We start from the raw sequence: 23986 nt of genomic DNA, 5'->3' as shown, positions 1-23986 counted from the left end.
AAATACCAAATTCACGGATTTAGTGTCTCTGGCGCAAGATAGGGCCCAGAGGGTTTGACGTGCGTTCTTTAACAGCACTGTAATTATCAACAATCAGGGGATCGATCGTAGTAGACATAAAAAGGACAAAGAGAAAACCGCTGGCACTTGGTGAATTAAATTATTATTTACTCGTGGCTGTGAAAGAGTTATGTGTTAAAGGTAACAATAATCAATAATTTGAACGTTCATGATTGAATCCACCTGCTAAACACCCACTGATAATAAATTCACCCTAATCCAAACCATCTCAACACTTTGCCGTGTTTACCCAAAATGGGGCCCTTCAGTCTTGTTTTGACATTATGAAAGATTTATTTTCTTTTTCTTTTCATTCAGGATTTCATAGCTAGTGAATGATGTCAGACAGTAGCCTACATTCTGGACACAAAGACACATGGGATTAGTATTGAACCTATAATTCAGATGCACTTGAGCATCTCTGCCTGTCTGTTAGCCTGCACACTACTGATAGTATACTATTATAGAAAGACAGGGAAGGCCTGTTTCAATAAAGAAGAAAGCTGCATGGGGAAACCAAACAGTGTAGAAAGCAAATCATTACAAGGCAAAATCCCTTGGCTTTCTTTATTGTCGTTGTTGTTTTGCTGTACTGCAAGGCACACACTTAACTATTGAAAACTACTGCAGCTTGCGTAGACCTGGTGAACATGGTGTATTGTCCACAGTCGTTCTCCAGCCGACTAGGCTTCTGTGAGTGGGCTTTGGCTATATGCCTCCTTATCTCCTGCAGTCAGAGCCCTGGGCCTCAGCCCGTACTGTAGGGCCGGGCAGGAGCAGGCCCCCGTTCCCTCTCAGCTCAATCAATGCCTTGTTTCCACTGAAACTGCTGTTCATTGTCTCCACCAGGCCGAAGGCATGGGGAGAGAGTATGTTTTGCACTCCGTCCGTCCGTCCGTGTGTCCTTCCTTCCTTCCGTCCGTCCGTCCTTCCGTCCGTCCGTTATCAGCTAATCTCCGGCACCGTTGGCCCGATCTATGCCAAACTGTGCACACACACTCCCTGGATGCCAACGACGAACCTCTGCCCCACATATTCCTCAACGGCCTGTTATAGCGCCACCATGAGGCCGATTTAGGCAAAACACATTTCTGTAGATAACTCGTACACATTTTATCCATACATCACACAATTCGGTATACACTATCTCCATAGTCATGTGATCAACACGGATCTGCACCATTTCCCATCTTCCATCCTGATTGGCTAAGATTTGCTTCCAAAGCTCACATGATTGGTCCGTTTCGAACAAAATGCCACAAATCACAAACACGGTGTCCAATTTCCATGAAATTATACACACATTTCCACTAGGCCGAGGATGACATGCCACTATTTTTTCCCCCAAATCAGCCTCACGGTGGCGCTATAACAGGCCAATTCCTGTTTTACCTATAACTGCATCGATCTGTATACAACTTATGTATGCGCACTCCCTAGAGGCCATGGAAAAACAGTTTCCCTGCATCCCTCCACATCTGCCGGTTATAGCGCCACCATGAGGCCGATTTCTGAAAAACACATTGTTTATGTTAGCCGCACAGATTTCATCCAAATCTCACGCAAATCGGTACACATGATCTCTGTAGTCATGAGATCAAGACGAGCCTGTTGGATTTCTCAGATTCTACACTGATTATCTAAGATTGCCTTCCAAAGTTTTCAGGAGTAGCCCGTTTTGTACAAAATGCTGCACATGTCCTGCTCATCCAGAATTCTATCCTCAGAGATGCTATGAGTGATCTGGCTCTGCATTTCCTCAACAAAATGAAGAATGAAGACATTTTTTGCAACAAACAAACAAACAAACAAAACAACATGTTTATATTACTCCTAAACATTTTTCCAAACATCACACACTCCTGGTGGAGACCTGTGCCCAGAAGGGCACTTTTTCTAGTTTGCAAATAAAACTAGCCTCAGTCTCATTAAGAACAATGCATAGGCCTATATGGCGGAATGTTTTATTAAAAAGAAATCCACTTTACTGTCACTGTCACTGCCCCCCCCCCCCCCCCCCCCAAGAAAAGAAATCCTTCATAATGTCAAAACAAGCCTGAGACAAGACCAATTTTGTGTAAACACGGCAAAGTGTTGAGATGGTTTGGATTAGGCTGAATTTATTATCAGTGGGTGTTTAGCAGTTGGATTCAATCATGAACGTTGAAGTATTGATTATCGTTACCTTTAACACATAACTCTTTCACAGCCACGGGTAAATCATTATTTAATTCACCAAGTGCCAGCGGTTTTCTGTTTATCCTTACCTTTTTATGTCTACTACAATCGATCCCCCGATTGTCGATTATTATATATATATATATATATATATATATATATATATATATACATATATATATATATATATATATATATATATATATATATATAGTCTGAAAGTATGAGACAGGTCAAGTCATGTGGTGCAAAACATCTGTGAGAGAAGATATTACTCACTCTGTAACTAGTGACTCCACTGATTCAATGTGATGGGTGAGCTCTGTGTCCATATCTTCCCTCTTCATTACAGTCTAGAATTACTTTCTTATTTGCAGTGAGATGGAAAGCAGCGGAGACATGACACCTCACCCCCCCCCCCCCCCCAGACCCCCCCCCCCACCCACCTCCCTCACCCCCTGGTGGGGGGGGAGTTTATTAGCACATTAGCTGACACCGTAGAAAAAAAGGACACCTGACCGCTTCCATACCCTGTGAATTGACACATATTTGAGCCAGGAACCTGGAAGACCTCCTGTTCCCTGGGCTTGAATGGAATTTTGTTGACACTCTGAACAAGAGTTTTTGATGTTGTTTTTTTTATGTCAGGATCTGGAGGATCAAAATATGTACTGTGTGTTCTCTAATTCGTGAATTGTACCCAGTAAGTTGTTAGGCCCCATTGTACTCTTCAGAAGTTACAGTTTGTGTGACAGAATAGTTTTGGAACAAATCAAGTATAATTCACAAATAAATTGCAATTGGCATCGGTGCTCACACAAATGGGTTGAAGAGGCCTGTTTTTAATTTGTGTCATCAAGATGAAACCATAATGTGATCAACAAGGTTGTTTTTAGATTTGGCAAAAAACGTAATGAGACTTAAAATAAAATATAAAACATGGACTGACACCATGTCTTGACGTTTCTGGGCCAGTCACTTTCTCTCTACCTCTCTCTTTCACTACCTCTCTCTTTCACAACATACACAAGACTCCTCATGCGTGTCCAGAACCTCTCATGGAAGGACCATCCCACTAAAGCTCAGATTTATGGAGGCACCCCCCCCATCTCAGTTGTTGTGGCAGAAAGAAGACTCCGCTTTGCTGGACACTGCCACAGAGCGGATATTCTTCTGCGGAGACTACCCTGCCCATCAAGAGGAACAAGACCTCTCACATTTCCAGATGTTCTGAGTAGGGACACAGGACTGACTGTGAATGAACTTGGTGTGGCAATGAGCAACAGAGACCAGTAGAAGCAGCTTGTGTCGAAGATCTCGAGGGCACTCGAAGGATGATGATGATTTCACTGACTCTTTTTCTTTGCTGTAGCAGGCCATGGCTCTAACTTTCGACATTTCAGCATCGTGAATTATTGATATTTCCTTTCAGGCCATTCCATCACACTCTTCGCTGCCTGCAACAGACTTAATCTGCCTACCAGTACGACATTGTAGTATTGGGCGTATATTTCATCTGTGAAAGCCCCTAAATCCCATTAACGCTGTGTGTATGTGGATAATTATAAACTAGTGAACTATCCTGTTGTGTGCCTTCCTCTCCCCGCACACACTCAACTCAACAGACAACAGCACCCAAAGTGATACAGCCTTAGCTACAACCAGGTATATTGGACTTAATAATGGGTAATGGTACGTACGTAATGAGGAGGGAGGTGAGCAAATTGTAAGGGAGGAACTATAGGTGTTTGACAGATCTGGGAGGCCAAAGGACAAGCTCTTCAGACTGACAGACCATATCCGATTATTGGCCCATCACATTGGTATTTATCAATTCTGAACAGCAGCAAGTCACATGGGAAATGCTTCTTATTTTTTTGCCAATCAAATTTGAACCACAATTTACAATTTAGGCATTTGGAAATTTGCAAATACTGTAACAGTGTACACATCAGTCCTAAAGTTCAGATTTTAAAAAAAAGGACTCCGAACAAAGCCCTAGACTCAGTCGATTATTGGCCAGACTACTGGTCCAACACCAGCTCCAATGTCAATTTGTGGGACCTCACAAAACAGGAAACAATAGACACCCAATACAAAATGGAACTGGATAGGCCACACTTATTTTAAGTAAATGAAAGCTTCACAAAATAATATTATTCACTTTGTATTGTATAGTACCATGCAGTACCATTATGACTGTCTAACCAGTTATTTTTTTTCTTCATTACCTTGTATCGTATTGCATCAGCTTTCGATCCAGTATGCTTATCACACCATGATGCGTTAAGCCTGAAGATAAGCTGTATAAATCAGGCCTTGTGATCGCCAAGATTTATGAACTCTAAAAAGTTATATAAACTGTAACAGCACTACGTTACATGAAAAGTACAGATTCTGTAAAGTTCTTTCCTACTGTAGTTCACTCCAAAGGACAAGGACACAACTCAGTCTCCCAACTCAATCCAAATGTATTTATTCAACTCTCTTTTATGCTGTTGGTTTCATCTTTGATTTGGTTGGTTTCTTGAATCAGGTTGCAAACCTTCAAACAGAGAAAAATAAAGGTTAACAACATTGCCAAACAATCAAAGGATAATCCTCTTTAAACAATTTTCCAAGAACTCCACTACTGAGTTTTGACTCAACAGATTCCATTCACATTTTGTATTGATATCTCATTATTTACTGCTTTGTACTACACCATATAATGTTCACTTTACTTATAGAGCCTCGCAGTCCCGCCCCCTTTCATGACGACGATTGGCCCAGGAAATAATTCCCCATGCATTTTCCCCGTAGACATTTCAAAAAGTATTTATTTAAAGATCTGTAAGCCTCGAACAAAGCCAACTCGGATCGTGACAAATCAGGGTACAACACCTTTTTTGTTGTTTTTCTCCTTTGTAATGAATGAATGATGGACACATTGTACAGGAATACCTTGATTGAGATGAGCAGCATTAGTTTAATTATTCTTTGTATACATAGTTACAATATATAAAATACTTAACCAAATAACCCTATTGACCAGGTTCCACCAAGGGTCTATCCTAGTCTAGTCTACTCCCCCTCTACTACACCAAATCACTTTGTGAAGTTGTGACTGTGATCTTTTAGATCTGCTATTTCTTGCCAAATGTTCGCCCTAGAATAGGGATGCTAGGGTTCATGTGGTTAGAAGATACTTTAAGATGTAAAGCCACTCCTTTTCTCTGCCATCCATTGTGTCCTCGCTGTCAGGCCACAGCATTTCATTCATCTCACAGCTGATATTCACTCTCGCGTTTGACTTCCCTGCCAGCTTCTGGCCTGATTAGCACACAACCAGCATCCAGTAGACATCTGGTCATGGGCTGCTGATCGTAAACCTTTCACCTCCACTTCGAGAAGAGTTTCTCAGTTGTTGTTGGAGATGGCTGGTGACATGTGCTTCACAATTGCATTTTCTATTACAGTAATACAAAATGGTGACATTGACAGACACGTTATTTTGAGAATGTAAATGCCCATTCAAGGATCGTCTCTAGGCATTGAGAAATGATGTAAGAATTGTGTTAATAAGTTGCTAATTATCTGTGCCAGCGAGCAAAAAACTATTTTTTAAAGTTATGAAACACTCATTATTCTCAAATGCTGCATGGGCACAGTTTCAGTGGATAATCCAGGATTATCCCCCTTGCTTCAGGCCTTGGCTTTGAGTGACAAAGACAAAAGCCATTTCATCTACTCTGTCTAGACACCGTTTAATCAAACTGTGAGAATGTTTAATGAAAGCAAATTTGATTGATGTCCAATGATACCTTCTTTATTTAAATTCAAATGGAAGACGAATCAATAGCAAAATTAGAGGTAAGGGGGTAGAGAGTATTCCTAAGAATATGAGGCGAAAGCAGGATAAATGCTCGCACAGCCCGGAGAGAGCTGAAAATCCAATTACTTCGGTTAACAAGCTGACCTTCGTACGTATAATGCCACTATGTCCCCTGGCGTATTTTCTTGGCAGAACGCGGGCACTCCAAGGCCCCTGCAGGACTCTAAATATTGTGGTGATTGCACTCAAAAGTAATGTCCACCGAATAGCTACGAAAGAGCTTATTAGAAAAGGCTGATAAAATGGACTGATGGACTACTGAAGGGTTCTTTAACCACACCTAAAGGCCAGGACAATTGATGAATTGTGTGTGCATGCGTGTGTGCATTTCTGACCAATTTGCATGCAAGAGCAGCATTGGTTTGAATGTTTGCCTATCGGCATATGCAGGGTGCTAGGGTTCAAGTGAGTGCACTACGCCCCCCCAAAAGCCTACCCTTTGCCTCAAAGCTTATACTTAGTAATATAAAGTAATGCACTTTGACTAGGCATTTTGCAACATACAAATAAACAAGTCGTCTCTAATTAATATAAGAGAAACATAAATAGTATAATATCAGAGTAAATCAAATCTTTAAAAGAGCACAAATGAATGTGGGATTTGCTTATTAGCTTATGATTAATTGTAAGGCTTTCCACATTGGAAAGATATGGCGCCGTATTATTTTGCGCCAACGATGTATTATGTATTAAGGGACCAGCATTAGCATAATTGGGAAATACCACTACCACCATTCCACTAGGGGGAAAACTTTGAACAGAAAACATATCAGGCTATAATGCTTTAGCCCTTGACTTTGCATTTACAACCCGTGGGAGGTTGTGCCAAGAGCACTGTCTGGATAAACAACATGGATTATTGAGCTTCAGAGGGTGATGAGTTGCTGAAAGCCGCACAAATCTCCCCCTTTTAAACGCTGCCCAAGTTTCAAAGGCCCCTAATAGAAATAAGATGTATATAAGCCTGGCTTGCTCAGAGTAAGGTCGGCTAGCTCGGAAAGACATTCTGGTGGAGTGGCAATCTATGCTTTGAGAGTGGAGTGAAATTGAAATATGATGATGAAATTGTTTTATTTGTGCAGCACAGTATTTACACATACAAAAACAAAATCAGCATGGGAGTAGCTCAGCAGAACTGGTCTTTGGTTTCACCTATTTTCTTCTGAAAATTAGAGTCAATCTCACACAAAGGCACACTAATTTGACATCTTCCAGCTTGGAAGTTAAATAATAATAACAACAAATAATAATATCAAGTAGAACAGGATTTAAAAAGAATAACCAAAAATCTAAAGGAAATGTGTATGCCTGCAGTTGTTGTTGACGTAAAGCTATCAGTGCAGTAATGTAGCTGAAGCTTGCTGAATACCACATTACTTCAAAGATATATTTTTTGCATACAGCAGTACAAAGCCCAGAACCGTACCAATGTTCTGTGCTAGCATCAGAGAATCTAATTATTGAAATATCCTGGGACCAATTTGGGCTTGGTGAGCCAGCCAGAAGTAGCTTGAAGTGTTTACTTATGTTTAGAGTAATCAATATTCTTCTTCCCCAGATGCTGAACAAAATCACTTTAAAGCGATAAGTGAATTCTGGACAAACATTTGGCTATTTGGTTACAGCCTATTAGCTAGCTATACTCAATACGACATTAGAAGTTTCACTATTTAGAACCACTGGCAGTGTTGCCAGATGTTGCGAGAGAAATGAGCAACCAGGTCTATGAAAACAAGCCCAAAAAAGCGTCTATCATAGGCCACACAAACCTATATGCATCAGATATTTGAAAGTAGATGATTTACAAGGTCACAACACGTTGCAATGTGACACGCTGTGTAGATCTGATATTTTCAAAATAATCTTGAATATATTTTTTAAACATTTCAACGACACAAATCTGGTACTTCAACTTCACTTTTGAAACCAGACCTAAAAACCAGCCCTAAAAACCGCAACTACCGCGACTACCGCGACTACCGATATTTACTAGCAACTTCACAGAAAATCAAGACCAAAGCCACTTAAAAATAAGCAGACTTGGCAACCACTGGTGAAAATGTCCCCCAACAGTGCTGTCAGTATTATGTATTTTTATGTCCAATCCAGACACATCCATGCCCACTCGACTGCCTGGTGGTGAGCTACTCCAATCCAGACACATCCATGCCCACTCGACTGCCTGGTGGTGAGCTACTCCAATCCAGACACATCCATGCCCACTCGACTGCCTGGTGGTGAGCTACTCCAATCCAGACACATCCATGCCCACTCGACTGCCTGGTGGTGAGCTACTCCAATCCAGACACATCCATGCCCACTCGACTGCCTGGTGGTGACAGCGAGTGCATTTTCCAGCAGCGGCAGCAGCCACAGAACACCTGCGGCAGGCGGTAGTGTTTTGCGCGGCAGGACACTCTAATCCAATCCCTCACCCTAACCATAACCGCAAGCACGGCGCAATGCATGTCGGCAACGGCATGAGTCGCGGAACACCTGCGGCAGGCGCCAAACCCTTACCCTAACCATAACCTAACCCAAACCCTTACCCTAACCATAACCTAACCCAACCCTAACCCTACCGAGATGAAGCGGCAATGGAGTGACAAATCCCCCGTGGCAGCCATGCCACGGGGGATGGCATGCATCCTCTTCTAGACTGATATGTAAATGAAGTAGCCTTGGGAACCAACAAGATCAGCCTATCTAAAGTGTTTCCGTATAGGATGAGACAGCTTGATGTGCTTTTACAGGGATTGAAACCCTGACTTCTCAATCTCAGGGTGGACACTCTAACCATAACGTCACTGAGCTGATACCTGCCACATCTAATTTAGGCTACGATATAAAATGTAGTTTTGCTGTGCTACTCAGTCTGTACCTTTAATCAATTGAACCGAAGCCAATCTACAAGCTCACAGCATAATGTGTTGTGAGTTGTGACTCATGTTCGAATGCCTGCAACAACAATGTAAAATACAAAATCCTACCCAAAATGAAATCCTTGTTTGTAGGCTATGATATAGCATCTCTCCATATTCATCTCTCCCGGCGTTCAGAAGCTCTGTCTATGTGACATTTTAGCCCGCTGTTTTACTTTATTTTATGCATGTTCTTAAATATCGCTGATAGTGCTTCATTGTTTGATGGCCATACTTTACTGTGGTCAAAGACCAGACTGCGATCACCTGCCATCCTGCGACGCCGGTATAACAACATACAGCACTCCAACTGCACCTTCTCAACGCAGTGGGTCCCTTCTGGGACCCTCGTGTGTAAGTACCACTGGATCTCAGCTCATATGTCTCACCTCTAACAACTATAACACCCGATCAACGCACTGGACTCCATTTAGAGTCCGTGTGTGTAAGTAGCCGCTTTTAGCTGTTGACAAACTGCCTAGCACTGGGCTATCAACACCATCAACTTCCGTCTATTGAACTGTGTACTGGCAGCTACATTTCTCTTTCCTCAGATGTCTCCACTCACCCCAGATGATTCCGAACTGGCCTCCCTAAGGTCCGAGCTCCGTACAATTGAGGGTATCCTGAATGATGTCCTCCGGAGGAAGACGATGGTTCAATCCAGGCTGGATAAACTGGATCCAAATAGACACCACTGTTCGAGTCCCATCCCGGGTCCTTCTTGGGTGGATGTCGTCAAAAACGGGAGAAAGCATTCTCTCCCCTGGTTCTCTCCTGATCGCTCATCCAACCGTATTCCACTGGCAAACTTTTTCAGCCCACTGGCTGCTCCGGAGCCCGCGGCTAGCTCCGTGCTAGCGGTGGCAAACGGATTGCTAACCCCCGCTCCACTGGGGTGTGCGGCTGGCGCTGAGGCGCCAGCGATCTCCTGCCCACCAGCTGACCATCAACAACGAACCCGCTCTAAGTCCAACAAGCGCTCTTGCCCCTCGACCCCGGTAAATACCCATAACAAACGTACGCGACGACGAACCCCCTCACCTCCTCCAACTATCCAGGTGTCCGAGCAGCACACTCCCACCACTAGCCCTCTGCTCTCCCCCCACCCCCACTGCCCAATGGTCCCTCACCGGTCACAGCTGCGACCAATTGTGACGTCACCAGGGCTAAGGAAATCCCAGACGTTTCTCTCGCGTCTGTTGCTGTTACCTGCAATGTTAATGGGGGTTCCCCCAAAAACATGCTGGGTTCAGCGTTGACGAGGCATGACGTCACCAATGCATTAGAATACTCCAACGTTGACAGCATTGACATCGACATTACAGCAGAAACTCCACCCACAGTGTCTGATTCCACCATCTGTCCTACCCCGGTGGTTAATCGTACAAATGTTCCCCTTCTTTGGTCCAAACTGTCTATTGACAAGGCAGGCTGCAAGGATAGCTCTCCGGAGCTTATCATTATTGGTGATAGCTTGATTAGATCTGTTGTGATTCCTGGTGCCATTAATTATTGCCTCCCTGGTGGTAAAGTGTCTAATCTAATTAATCTGGCCCCTGCTATTGTAAACCTCCACCCCACAGCACATACAATAATTCTATGTATGTTGGTTCTAATGATGTCTTGAGCAGGCTCTCTGCCAAACTCAGGGAAGACTTAGAACTACTTGCCACTACCATACAGACCTTAGGTAAAACTTGTATTTTTTCTGGCCCCATTCCGGCCCCCTCTAAAAGCCCTGAACACTTCAGCAGACTATGGAGCCTGCATGAATGGCAAAAAGCCTTTTGTCACGCCACAGGAATTGGTTTCATCAACAATTTTGACAGTTTCTGGACACGTATTAATTTATATAAACAAGATGGCCTTCACCCTAACCCCAAAGGCACCAAGTTATTAATTACTCATTATATCCAGTTCATCGCGTTCAGTTGCATCTGACATGCTCTACAGCGTGATCCCACCATAGCCTTACATGACAATAACCACGAGCATCTCCCCCTGGGTCATGCTGATTCCATCTCCCTCTCCTGTCCGCTATCCATCCCTGTTTTCATTGGGACTAGACTACCTTCAATTAATATCATCTCTCGTACAGTCACCCCATCAAATCTCATTCACATTCCATGCCTTCCTATAGTTCCCCCCATTAAGTCTGTTGCAGTAAAAATGGCCTTAATTAACGCCAGGTCGGTTTGCAATAAGCCTTTTGTCATAAGGGACTTTTTTAACTCTCATCACCTTGATTTCTTATTTTTAACTGAGACCTGGCTAAAAGACAATGATAACGTCACAGTGAATAAGCTCTGTCCCTCTGCCTGTAAAATAGTAAACTCTCCTAGACCCTCCTCCAGCCGTGGAGGTGGTCTAGCCGCTATAGTCTCCAAACAGTTTCCCTGTCGTTCTGTTGATATTGACACGTTTATGACTTTTGAAGCACTCCTACTCAGGATTGGCTCTGAAACCCCTCTTTTTGTTTTGCTGTGCTACCGCCCACCTGCAGGCTCAAAAAGTGAGTTTCTAACAGAATTTTCTGAATTTCTATCTTCTGTCATCATGAAAGTTGATAACCTGGTGCTAGCTGGGGATTTCAACTTTCATATTGACAACCTTTCTGATAACTCAGCTGTCGAGTTCATCAATATCACAGAATCACTAAACCTGACGCAGCACGTGTCTGGACCGACGCATGACCAAGGCCATACACTGGATCTTGTTTTTACGCTCGGCCTAAACCTTAAATCCCTCTGTCTGGGTGAGTTCTTCCTGTCTGACCACAAATTCATCCTTTTCAACATAGATTTTATTCCCGAGACTCAACCTATCAAACGCTCAATCCGCTCCCGCCATCTCAATAACTCATCTGCTGAAAAGTTTTCCTCAGTTTTCTCAGACCTTACAAATGATATAATAACTCCAATTGACACCAATAATCTAGTTTCCCACTTTAATAACATCTGTTTATCTACCCTCGACTTAATTGCCCCCCTCAAAACAAAAAAGAAATGTAGTGGTGCCGTAAACACTGCCCCTTGGATGAACGACGACATCCGCACCCTTAACTCTTTGAGCGTTTCAAGGATTTCTATATAGTAGGTAGACTTCTCTATGGCCAGAATGGCGTTTTTGAATGATTTATTGAAAATTCTCTGTTGTGAATGTGTGACAATGAAAGACCTTCAGAGAAAGCTTGACTTGTCTGCTTCCAGGAAAAAAATGAACTGAGTTGATAAAATGTTTAGTTCTTGTGTTGGAAGCCATTTAAAAGAGCCTGCATTTACACTGTTTCTGTTTCTAGGACAACCAAAAAAAGTTATGCCCGGTTGAAGTTTTATTTTCTAAATAACTTTTTTTCTGCTGGGCATACATAGCCATGCAATATCTCATTTTAAAGGGTGAGTTGTCTAGTTCAATTAAAATAAAATAAAAAGTTTCTCACATGTACCACTGTAGATATTTTGCCATCTATAAATAGCATGGTCAGTCATGATCAATCTGACCTATCCAGCTAAAAGTCCCCATAGCTCTGAAATTGGAACATCATATAAACTCAATTCTTTTTTGGGGTAAAATTAGACATTCTAACGCACATTTTGATATATACCATGTTTACATAGTCTTACCAGTACCTTGTCTATTCATGCATGTATCTCAAAAACCTGTTATGAAGAAACACAGTTTTGATAAAAAACACATCCAAGGACATTGTTTTGATATGACTTGGTGCCCATGATATGTATCAAAATATAGACTTGAATGTATACTGTATTATAAAAAAGAAATTGAGTTATTACCATCTACCGTTACAGAGTAAATCACAGTTGAAACTTGCTTAGTCATATACAATAAACCTCACAATAGTGAACAAAATAGTCATGACAGGTCTAACTCATTGTAAAAGCGTCTTTTATTTTTTACGACTACTAACATAATAAAATGATAAATATTACAGAAAATAAATAGGCCTACATACAAAACAGTTACTCCTCCCCTAGCTCTGATCCATAGCTCTAAATGCGCATTTAGAGCTATGGATCAGAGCTACTCCTCCCAAATGTCCCCAAACCCAGTCCTTGACGGTGTGTGTGAGTTAACCTGACTCCGCCATATGGGGCAGCAGAGTGTACACTGTGTTCCCCCCTCCTGCTCCCATCTGGGAACTCTCAGGCAGACTTGATGCCCGGCCACAAAACGGCCTGGCCAATCAGCAGCAGCTTCTAGCAACTTCTAGCAGCAGCTTCTAGCTTCTACTAGCTGCTGCTGATTGGCCAGGCCGTTTTGTGAGCAACTTCGCTTCTAGCTGCTGCTGATTGGCCAGGCCGTTTTGTGGCCGGGCATCAAGTCTGCCTGAGAGTTCCCAGATGGGAGCAGGAGGGGGGAACCCAGTGTACTCTCTGCTGCCCCATCTGGCGGAGTCAGGTTATGTGTGAGTAGGCTAAATAAAAAAAACACCCAAAAACTGCCCCCCTGAAATGAATGAATGAATGAATCCGGTTCAGTGTCGGAGAACGCCATCGCAGTCTTGACTCTTCATCCTCCTCCTCCTCCTCCTCATCTGATGCCAGTTCTAAATATATAAAAAGAAATAAACATTTTAGCTGTAGTCAGTGCACGCTACTATTACATGGCGTTTTACCCGGCTGCTGGCGATCAATGATTTTATTGTGCAGTGTCTTTGTGGGCCGAGTCGTGGCATGACAAATACAAATAGATGCTTGTATAAGTAGTATCACGATAAAATAATATGGCAACGTTAGAATGAAACACCAATGAGTGATCGGTGGTAATGTAGCTAGCTGCCCAGGGTATATCCAGCACCATTGCGTCGCAATCATCCAGCAACATTGGTACTGGCTATTGCCCGGGCTTGTGGCCCGGCCAATAGCCAGTACCATTTGTGCAGTGTTTGTTAGCAACTACTACTAGCCAACAGCCAGTGGAATGTGGTGACGTGATGGTGCTGGATATACGCTGGGCAGCTACATTACACGCGATCACTCATTGGTGGTGTCATTCTAACGTCGCCATATTATTTTATCGTGATACTAATTATACAAACATCTATTTGTATGCCACGATGCCACGATTCGGCCCACAAAGACACAGTACAATACATTCATTTGATCAGATGTTTTTGTTAGCTACGTCGATCACCTATAGTACCGACCCTTGTTATATATTCTCCGACTATGCATGTCACGATGACTAAACCAGTTAGATCTATCCATATATGGTTCTACCACATCTATCTGATATCAGCACTAGGTCGGCTCGGGCCAAATATAGGGATCGTCTTACTAGACATGTCATATTAGGGCATTTTCGAATACAATAAAATTACCTTTTAGCGAAGGCATCAGCCTTGGTGGTAACTCCGGTGGGGAGAAGAAAAAACATTGCACACGTGTAATCCGCGAGGGTGGATGTTGCAGCCCGGCCAACGGTCTGGGACTGGAGAATGCCACTGGACACGGATGGATCATTTTTCAGATTGTTTTTTTTGCGGCGACTGCAAACCTGGCTGAAAAACTCTTCCTCCAGTGCCCACCTCGGAGGAGTCAACCAACCCCCCTGTTCACTGGGGGCTGGGCGTCAGTTTCCAATAGGAAAGCATACACGTGTGTCACGTGACACGGGAATTCTGGGAAATGTAGTTGATATTTATGCTCAATACTATATACAGAGGTGCGGACCGAATTAATATATTGGTATTAATAAAAAAAGAGAACTACGGAAAATCACGTACAGGGCAGAAAAGACTAATGCAAAACTCCACGTGTTTTCCAGTAGTAATCTGTCTAAGGGTTAAAAGGGAATGCAGAAAAATAGAGCGGCGGTGGAAAAAGTCAAAGGAAACTGTTCACTTCATCCACATGAAGGAACTTCTATCTGCTTATAATCAGAAAATTGAGGATGCTAGAACTGCATATTTTTCGAACTTAATCAATCTCAACAAAAACAAGCCTAAAGCCCTTTTTTCAGTCATCAATACTCTCGTCAACCCAGCTCCTCCCCCTGTTCCTGTTTTCTCTGACGATGATTGTGAACGATTCCTATAATTTTTCCTGCAAAAAGTTGACAACATTAGGTCCAATATTACACCGTCTAGCATCACCATCGTTGACCACCCTCCTTCTGTTCCCTCACTATCCCAGTTCACCATTATCTCCCTAGATGATTTATCACCAATCGTGTCTCACATGCACCCCTCCTCTAGCCCTGTCGACACCATTCCCCCTACACTTCTAAAAAATGTTTTCAACTGTTTAGGCCCCCACATTTTGGCAATTATCAATAGCTCTCTATCATCTGGCTGCGTCCCTGATCTATTCAAACATGCAATTATTCAACCACTCCTTAAAAAACCAAACCTTGACCCACTAGTTCTCTGTAATTATAGACCCATTTCAAAACTCACCTTCATTTCAAAACTATTGGAAAAAGTAGTCTGCAATCAACTCTTACAGTTTCTAAACAATAACAGCATTTTCGATACATTTCAATCCGGATTCCGACAAAAGCACAGCACTGAAACTGCTCTACTTAAAGTCTCCAGTGACATCCTCATGAGAGCCGACGCTGGAGAGTGTTCAGTGCTACTGCTACTGGACTTGAGCGCAGCGTTTGATACCATTCTTCTGGACCGGCTCCAACTATGGGTTGGGTTAACTGGGGTGGCATTAGATTGGTTTTCTTCGTACCTGTCGGGGAGAAGTGTGGCTGTCGCTGTTGACAGCTATGTGTCCTCCTCAGCTCCCCTGACCTGCGGGGTCCCCCAGGGCTCCATACTCGGTCCTATTCTCTTTTCTTTATATATGCTCCCCCTCGGCAACCTTATCAATAGCTTTGAAGGCATTTCCTACCATTGCTACGCGGATGACACTCAGCTATATCTCTCCTTCAAACAAAACAACCTCAATAAACTCACCGTCATGCACGACTGCTTATCTGCCATTAACAACTGGATGGCTCACAATTTTCTTCAACTCAACCCTGATAAAACGGAAATTCTCATCATAGGCCCAGAGACCTCTTCAAACGCAATTCAGCTCTCCCTCGGTCCACTCGCATCAAACGTTAAATCTGTAGCAAAGAACCTGGGTGTGTATTTTGACAACCATATGAACCTCGAGTTCCACGTTAAGAAAATGACCCAATCCTGCTTCTTTCATCTGCGCAACATCGCCAAAATCAAATCTATTCTCTCACCTCAAGACCTGGAAGAAATCATGCACGCTTTCATATCCTCCCGACTGGACTATTGCAATGCACTCTACACCACTCTTAGCCGCTCATCACTATCCCGACTTCAACTAATACAAAACTCCGCAGCCAGAATCCTCACAAACACAAACCGCAGGGCACATATAACTCCAGTATTAGCCGCACTACACTGGCTCCCTATTAAAGCCAGAATTGATTTTAAAATACTTTTAATTACTTTTAAAGCTCTACATGGGCTGGCCCCGCCGTATATCATCGACCTACTACCTCCAAAAACCAATGTCAGACCCCTCAGATCCTCCAACAAAGGTCTGCTAGAAATACCCGCGTCTAAGCTGAAAACGAAGGGTGACCGGGCTTTCGCTGTGGTAGCTCCTACCCTATGGAATGCCTTGCCCCTGGCATTGAAAAATGCTGAATCAGTTGACTGTTTTAAAATACTTTTAAAGACTCATTTATTCCGTAAATATTTCTCCCATGTACCTTTGACCTGATTCATTTTATAGCCCTATGTCTTTGCTCTGCCTTGTTTGTTTTTGTTTTGCTCATTTATATTGTCACAACTGTTTTTATTTGTTTTTACTGTGTCAATTGTTCAAATTTACTTACTTACTTACTTACTTACTGTTATATTTTTACTTCCGATCAACACTTTCATAATAGTCTCTGTCGGGTGAAAACATCATATGTCCAAAACTGCCAACTTTCCTGGAATCAAATGTGCAGATCTACAAGCTCACAATGTGTTGTTTAGAACTGCGTTTCAAGTTATCTGCTACTTTTGATACTTTTGTGTGACGCTCTAGTATGATCAATGTGTAGAGAATTCAATTACAACAACAAAAAATAGTTAAACTATGGAGATAGTGATTTCTGATTTCAGCAATGCTAGAATCCATATAATAGTGGAGACTCAGAGTAAAAAACATATACATATAGGTCAGGTGTAGGTAAAGTAAAAAAAACAACAACTTTTATGTTCAGGTTTATTCAGGACAGTATAGAGAAACCAGTGGGTCAAGTTGAGTTCCTCGTCAGCACACTTCAGCGCCGCCTCCTCTCACTGAGCTCTTGGGGATATTTTGGCTGTGTAGGAGATCTGAAGTCAACTATGGCAAGCTGCTCTTTTTTCCTCAGCAATCACCCTCCCACGCCTCTTTAGAAATGACAACAGACAGGACAAGATCCACAGGGCTATACGGCTGTGACAGGCACAGCTCTACACTGGTGGATGTTTCACTCTGTCAGACCTGCGGGCTCCTGAATCATTGAATGCTCTGTACAGTATGTAATGCAGGAGAATTCAGGGTATGCCAAAACTTTGGGCATGTTCAATACTGGTTGAAAGTGTTTAGAAGACCATTAACAAATGTATCAATGTAAGCAGTGTAAAGTACCTAAAGTAGACGCCGGTTTCTGTTATTCAGTAACATTTGCATTGGTTTGCATGTACAGGTAGCCTAATAGGCATCATCCTTTGCATTCGCATACATCTGTGTGACTGCATTACTATGTTGATGGAGACACACTTTTCTCTCTGAAATGATCGTCTGAATTAATAAGGAATGGGAGTAGGTATTAGCATAACTTTCTATTTGGTCAAATAGCTGGAGTTGGTTTGAACGAGCAACTCTTTGATCAATACATTTTGTCAAATGCTGACATGTATCATAAGGAGAAAGCTTGCCAAACACCCCCTACCACCGAATCAAATTATTGGCTTAAGAATGCGACCAAAGCAAGTCTCCTATTGGCTTAAGAATGCGACCAAAGCAAGTCTCCAATCCATGGGGTGAGTAATCGATAGAAATAAATCTACTCGAGTAAAGTAAAAGTAGCTTAAAATGATAATTAAGTACAGTAGCCTACTTGAGTAAATGTACTTTCCACCACTGCACAGTGCACACACCTTTACTCACCACAGTAAGCATGTTGGCAACCTTGTCCAGCTCCTTATCTCCCCATTGAGCCGTTAGAATCTTGGCTCGTTCCATCTGTTCTCACATTCCTCCTCCATGTTCTCTCTTCGACAGATGTGAAGCGTGCTCTCTGGCCCACCACAGGTTCTCTCTACAGGAGGGGGGGGGGGATCACAGTTCCTATTACATCCATCAAATTCTGTGACATCACCATGCACGTGTATGCCTTCAACACAGTGATTCCTGACCTGTTCCATTTCAAGGACCCCCGGTTTGATTTATTTACTGTAAATTGTTGCTGTTGGGCAGAAATCTCCATATTTCTTACAGTGTCACACTAAAGTATCAAAGAGCTTGTAGATCTGCTACTTTTGTTGTTTTGGAATTTGAATCCTGAAAAGTTTGAGTTCGAGTTCGCACAGGTTCGATTTATTTTAATTTTAGAAGGGCTATAGTTCTCATGATTCAAAAGCAGCAATTGAACAATTTGAAATGATTTCACAGCTTTGCAAGGTCATCATCATTTTCTGAATACTATAGGTGGCATGTCTTACTGTAATGTAACATTAACAACAGGGTTCCTCATCATCAGTGAGAGCACCTATGTTTCATAGTATGGAAAACAACATATCATTTCATTAAAGTGTAAAGCTTATAGAACATATTGCGATTTTCAACAAATACAACATAATTGAGTCCACACATCAGAACTAATTATCCTCTGTGCAGCTTCACCCATGTGAAGTGAGGGACGCTCTTATCATCATACATCATCATACATCATCTCATTCCGGCCAATCACCTTCGTCTTCAATGTTTGTGTTTGTTTACACAATGTTTGTGTTTACACAAACCTTCAAAGCTGGACATAGGAGGGGCTAGCGGCCCTCAAAAACAAATTAAGGCTCTATGGAATAGGAATAGAGCCGAGTTCAGGTTACAAGTTCATAACATCCGCTGCTGGTTGTGGCTCTGCTTTTCCCCCTGAATCATGCATGCTGTAATGCAAACTAATATTTCATGTCCGTATAACGACGAGTCAGGGACCAACACGGCCCCATAATTCATGACCAAATCAGTAGTCAGCAAGGTTTGGTGGGGGCAACGTACATGCTGTCTTTGCAGAGGGGCTGCAGGCCAGAGGTTCTCGCATGTGAGAGAGAGAGAGATGAGAAAGTGCCTCCCTTTCATCACACCTTCATCACCACGGCGCCTGAAGAGGCACAGAGAGGCTGAGAGTTATGGCAGCCGACAGTGGAGTAAATCTCTCAGTGCTCCTCCTCCTCCTCCTCGCTATAGCTCCCCAGGCCAAGCCATTCATTTCAATCACCCCAGGTAGAAGGTGCATGCTTGTGTACGCCTTATGCATGTGCAAGTTTGCGTGCATGGTTGGTTGTACATGTTCATGTGTCCATATATGCATGTGTGCACACACGGATACACCCGTTCAGGTACCCTATACCCTATGCATATAATTATATTAAAAATCACACTCGTGTGAAGTGAGCGGTGCCTTTTATCATGATGATGATGTATGTCACATGACATTGGGGGGGATACATACGGTATTACACATTCATTTTGCTATTGACTCGAATGCCACATGATGTCACATGGGCTTGACAGACATACATACACACAAAGCCACACGTTGGCATTAGATTGGTTTTCTTCGTACCTGTCGGGGAGAAGTGTGGCTGTCGCTGTTGACAGCTATGTGTCCTCCTCAGCTCCCCTGACCTGCGGGGTCCCCCAGGGCTCCATACTCGGTCCTATTCTCTTTTCTTTATATATGCTCCCCCTCGGCAACCTTATCAATAGCTTTGAAGGCATTTCCTACCATTGCTACGCGGATGACACTCAGCTATATCTCTCCTTCAAACAAAACAACCTCAATAAACTCACCGTCATGCACGACTGCTTATCTGCCATTAACAACTGGATGGCTCACAATTTTCTTCAACTCAACCCTGATAAAACGGAAATTCTCATCATAGGCCCAGAGACCTCTTCAAACGCAATTCAGCTCTCCCTCGGTCCACTCGCATCAAACGTTAAATCTGTAGCAAAGAACCTGGGTGTGTATTTTGACAACCATATGAACCTCGAGTTCCACGTTAAGAAAATGACCCAATCCTGCTTCTTTCATCTGCGCAACATCGCCAAAATCAAATCTATTCTCTCACCTCAAGACCTGGAAGAAATCATGCACGCTTTCATATCCTCCCGACTGGACTATTGCAATGCACTCTACACCACTCTTAGCCGCTCATCACTATCCCGACTTCAACTAATACAAAACTCCGCAGCCAGAATCCTCACAAACACAAACCGCAGGGCACATATAACTCCAGTATTAGCCGCACTACACTGGCTCCCTATTAAAGCCAGAATTGATTTTAAAATACTTTTAATTACTTTTAAAGCTCTACATGGGCTGGCCCCGCCGTATATCATCGACCTACTACCTCCAAAAACCAATGTCAGACCCCTCAGATCCTCCAACAAAGGTCTGCTAGAAATACCCGCGTCTAAGCTGAAAACGAAGGGTGACCGGGCTTTCGCTGTGGTAGCTCCTACCCTATGGAATGCCTTGCCCCTGGCATTGAAAAATGCTGAATCAGTTGACTGTTTTAAAATACTTTTAAAGACTCATTTATTCCGTAAATATTTCTCCCATGTACCTTTGACCTGATTCATTTTATAGCCCTATGTCTTTGCTCTGCCTTGTTTGTTTTTGTTTTGCTCATTTATATTGTCACAACTGTTTTTATTTGTTTTTACTGTGTCAATTGTTCAAATTTACTTACTTACTTACTTACTTACTGTTATATTTTTACTTCCGATCAACACTTTCATAATAGTCTCTGTCGGGTGAAAACATCATATGTCCAAAACTGCCAACTTTCCTGGAATCAAATGTGCAGATCTACAAGCTCACAATGTGTTGTTTAGAACTGCGTTTCAAGTTATCTGCTACTTTTGATACTTTTGTGTGACGCTCTAGTATGATCAATGTGTAGAGAATTCAATTACAACAACAAAAAATAGTTAAACTATGGAGATAGTGATTTCTGATTTCAGCAATGCTAGAATCCATATAATAGTGGAGACTCAGAGTAAAAAACATATACATATAGGTCAGGTGTAGGTAAAGTAAAAAAAACAACAACTTTTATGTTCAGGTTTATTCAGGACAGTATAGAGAAACCAGTGGGTCAAGTTGAGTTCCTCGTCAGCACACTTCAGCGCCGCCTCCTCTCACTGAGCTCTTGGGGATATTTTGGCTGTGTAGGAGATCTGAAGTCAACTATGGCAAGCTGCTCTTTTTTCCTCAGCAATCACCCTCCCACGCCTCTTTAGAAATGACAACAGACAGGACAAGATCCACAGGGCTATACGGCTGTGACAGGCACAGCTCTACACTGGTGGATGTTTCACTCTGTCAGACCTGCGGGCTCCTGAATCATTGAATGCTCTGTACAGTATGTAATGCAGGAGAATTCAGGGTATGCCAAAACTTTGGGCATGTTCAATACTGGTTGAAAGTGTTTAGAAGACCATTAACAAATGTATCAATGTAAGCAGTGTAAAGTACCTAAAGTAGACGCCGGTTTCTGTTATTCAGTAACATTTGCATTGGTTTGCATGTACAGGTAGCCTAATAGGCATCATCCTTTGCATTCGCATACATCTGTGTGACTGCATTACTATGTTGATGGAGACACACTTTTCTCTCTGAAATGATCGTCTGAATTAATAAGGAATGGGAGTAGGTATTAGCATAACTTTCTATTTGGTCAAATAGCTGGAGTTGGTTTGAACGAGCAACTCTTTGATCAATACATTTTGTCAAATGCTGACATGTATCATAAGGAGAAAGCTTGCCAAACACCCCCTACCACCGAATCAAATTATTGGCTTAAGAATGCGACCAAAGCAAGTCTCCTATTGGCTTAAGAATGCGACCAAAGCAAGTCTCCAATCCATGGGGTGAGTAATCGATAGAAATAAATCTACTCGAGTAAAGTAAAAGTAGCTTAAAATGATAATTAAGTACAGTAGCCTACTTGAGTAAATGTACTTTCCACCACTGCACAGTGCACACACCTTTACTCACCACAGTAAGCATGTTGGCAACCTTGTCCAGCTCCTTATCTCCCCATTGAGCCGTTAGAATCTTGGCTCGTTCCATCTGTTCTCACATTCCTCCTCCATGTTCTCTCTTCGACAGATGTGAAGCGTGCTCTCTGGCCCACCACAGGTTCTCTCTACAGGAGGGGGGGGGGGATCACAGTTCCTATTACATCCATCAAATTCTGTGACATCACCATGCACGTGTATGCCTTCAACACAGTGATTCCTGACCTGTTCCATTTCAAGGACCCCCGGTTTGATTTATTTACTGTAAATTGTTGCTGTTGGGCAGAAATCTCCATATTTCTTACAGTGTCACACTAAAGTATCAAAGAGCTTGTAGATCTGCTACTTTTGTTGTTTTGGAATTTGAATCCTGAAAAGTTTGAGTTCGAGTTCGCACAGGTTCGATTTATTTTAATTTTAGAAGGGCTATAGTTCTCATGATTCAAAAGCAGCAATTGAACAATTTGAAATGATTTCACAGCTTTGCAAGGTCATCATCATTTTCTGAATACTATAGGTGGCATGTCTTACTGTAATGTAACATTAACAACAGGGTTCCTCATCATCAGTGAGAGCACCTATGTTTCATAGTATGGAAAACAACATATCATTTCATTAAAGTGTAAAGCTTATAGAACATATTGCGATTTTCAACAAATACAACATAATTGAGTCCACACATCAGAACTAATTATCCTCTGTGCAGCTTCACCCATGTGAAGTGAGGGACGCTCTTATCATCATACATCATCATACATCATCTCATTCCGGCCAATCACCTTCGTCTTCAATGTTTGTGTTTGTTTACACAATGTTTGTGTTTACACAAACCTTCAAAGCTGGACATAGGAGGGGCTAGCGGCCCTCAAAAACAAATTAAGGCTCTATGGAATAGGAATAGAGCCGAGTTCAGGTTACAAGTTCATAACATCCGCTGCTGGTTGTGGCTCTGCTTTTCCCCCTGAATCATGCATGCTGTAATGCAAACTAATATTTCATGTCCGTATAACGACGAGTCAGGGACCAACACGGCCCCATAATTCATGACCAAATCAGTAGTCAGCAAGGTTTGGTGGGGGCAACGTACATGCTGTCTTTGCAGAGGGGCTGCAGGCCAGAGGTTCTCGCATGTGAGAGAGAGAGAGATGAGAAAGTGCCTCCCTTTCATCACACCTTCATCACCACGGCGCCTGAAGAGGCACAGAGAGGCTGAGAGTTATGGCAGCCGACAGTGGAGTAAATCTCTCAGTGCTCCTCCTCCTCCTCCTCGCTATAGCTCCCCAGGCCAAGCCATTCATTTCAATCACCCCAGGTAGAAGGTGCATGCTTGTGTACGCCTTATGCATGTGCAAGTTTGCGTGCATGGTTGGTTGTACATGTTCATGTGTCCATATATGCATGTGTGCACACACGGATACACCCGTTCAGGTACCCTATACCCTATGCATATAATTATATTAAAAATCACACTCGTGTGAAGTGAGCGGTGCCTTTTATCATGATGATGATGTATGTCACATGACATTGGGGGGGATACATACGGTATTACACATTCATTTTGCTATTGACTCGAATGCCACATGATGTCACATGGGCTTGACAGACATACATACACACAAAGCCACACGTTGGAGCGGTTAGCACCACTCAAAAGAAAACATACA

Source organism: Electrona antarctica, assembly GCF_951216825.1.
Source record: "Electrona antarctica genome assembly, chromosome: 13".
NCBI classification, from domain to species: Eukaryota; Metazoa; Chordata; class Actinopteri; order Myctophiformes; family Myctophidae; genus Electrona; species Electrona antarctica.
The sequence above is the reverse complement of the archived record's forward strand: the minus strand, read 5'-3'. Positions refer to the sequence as shown.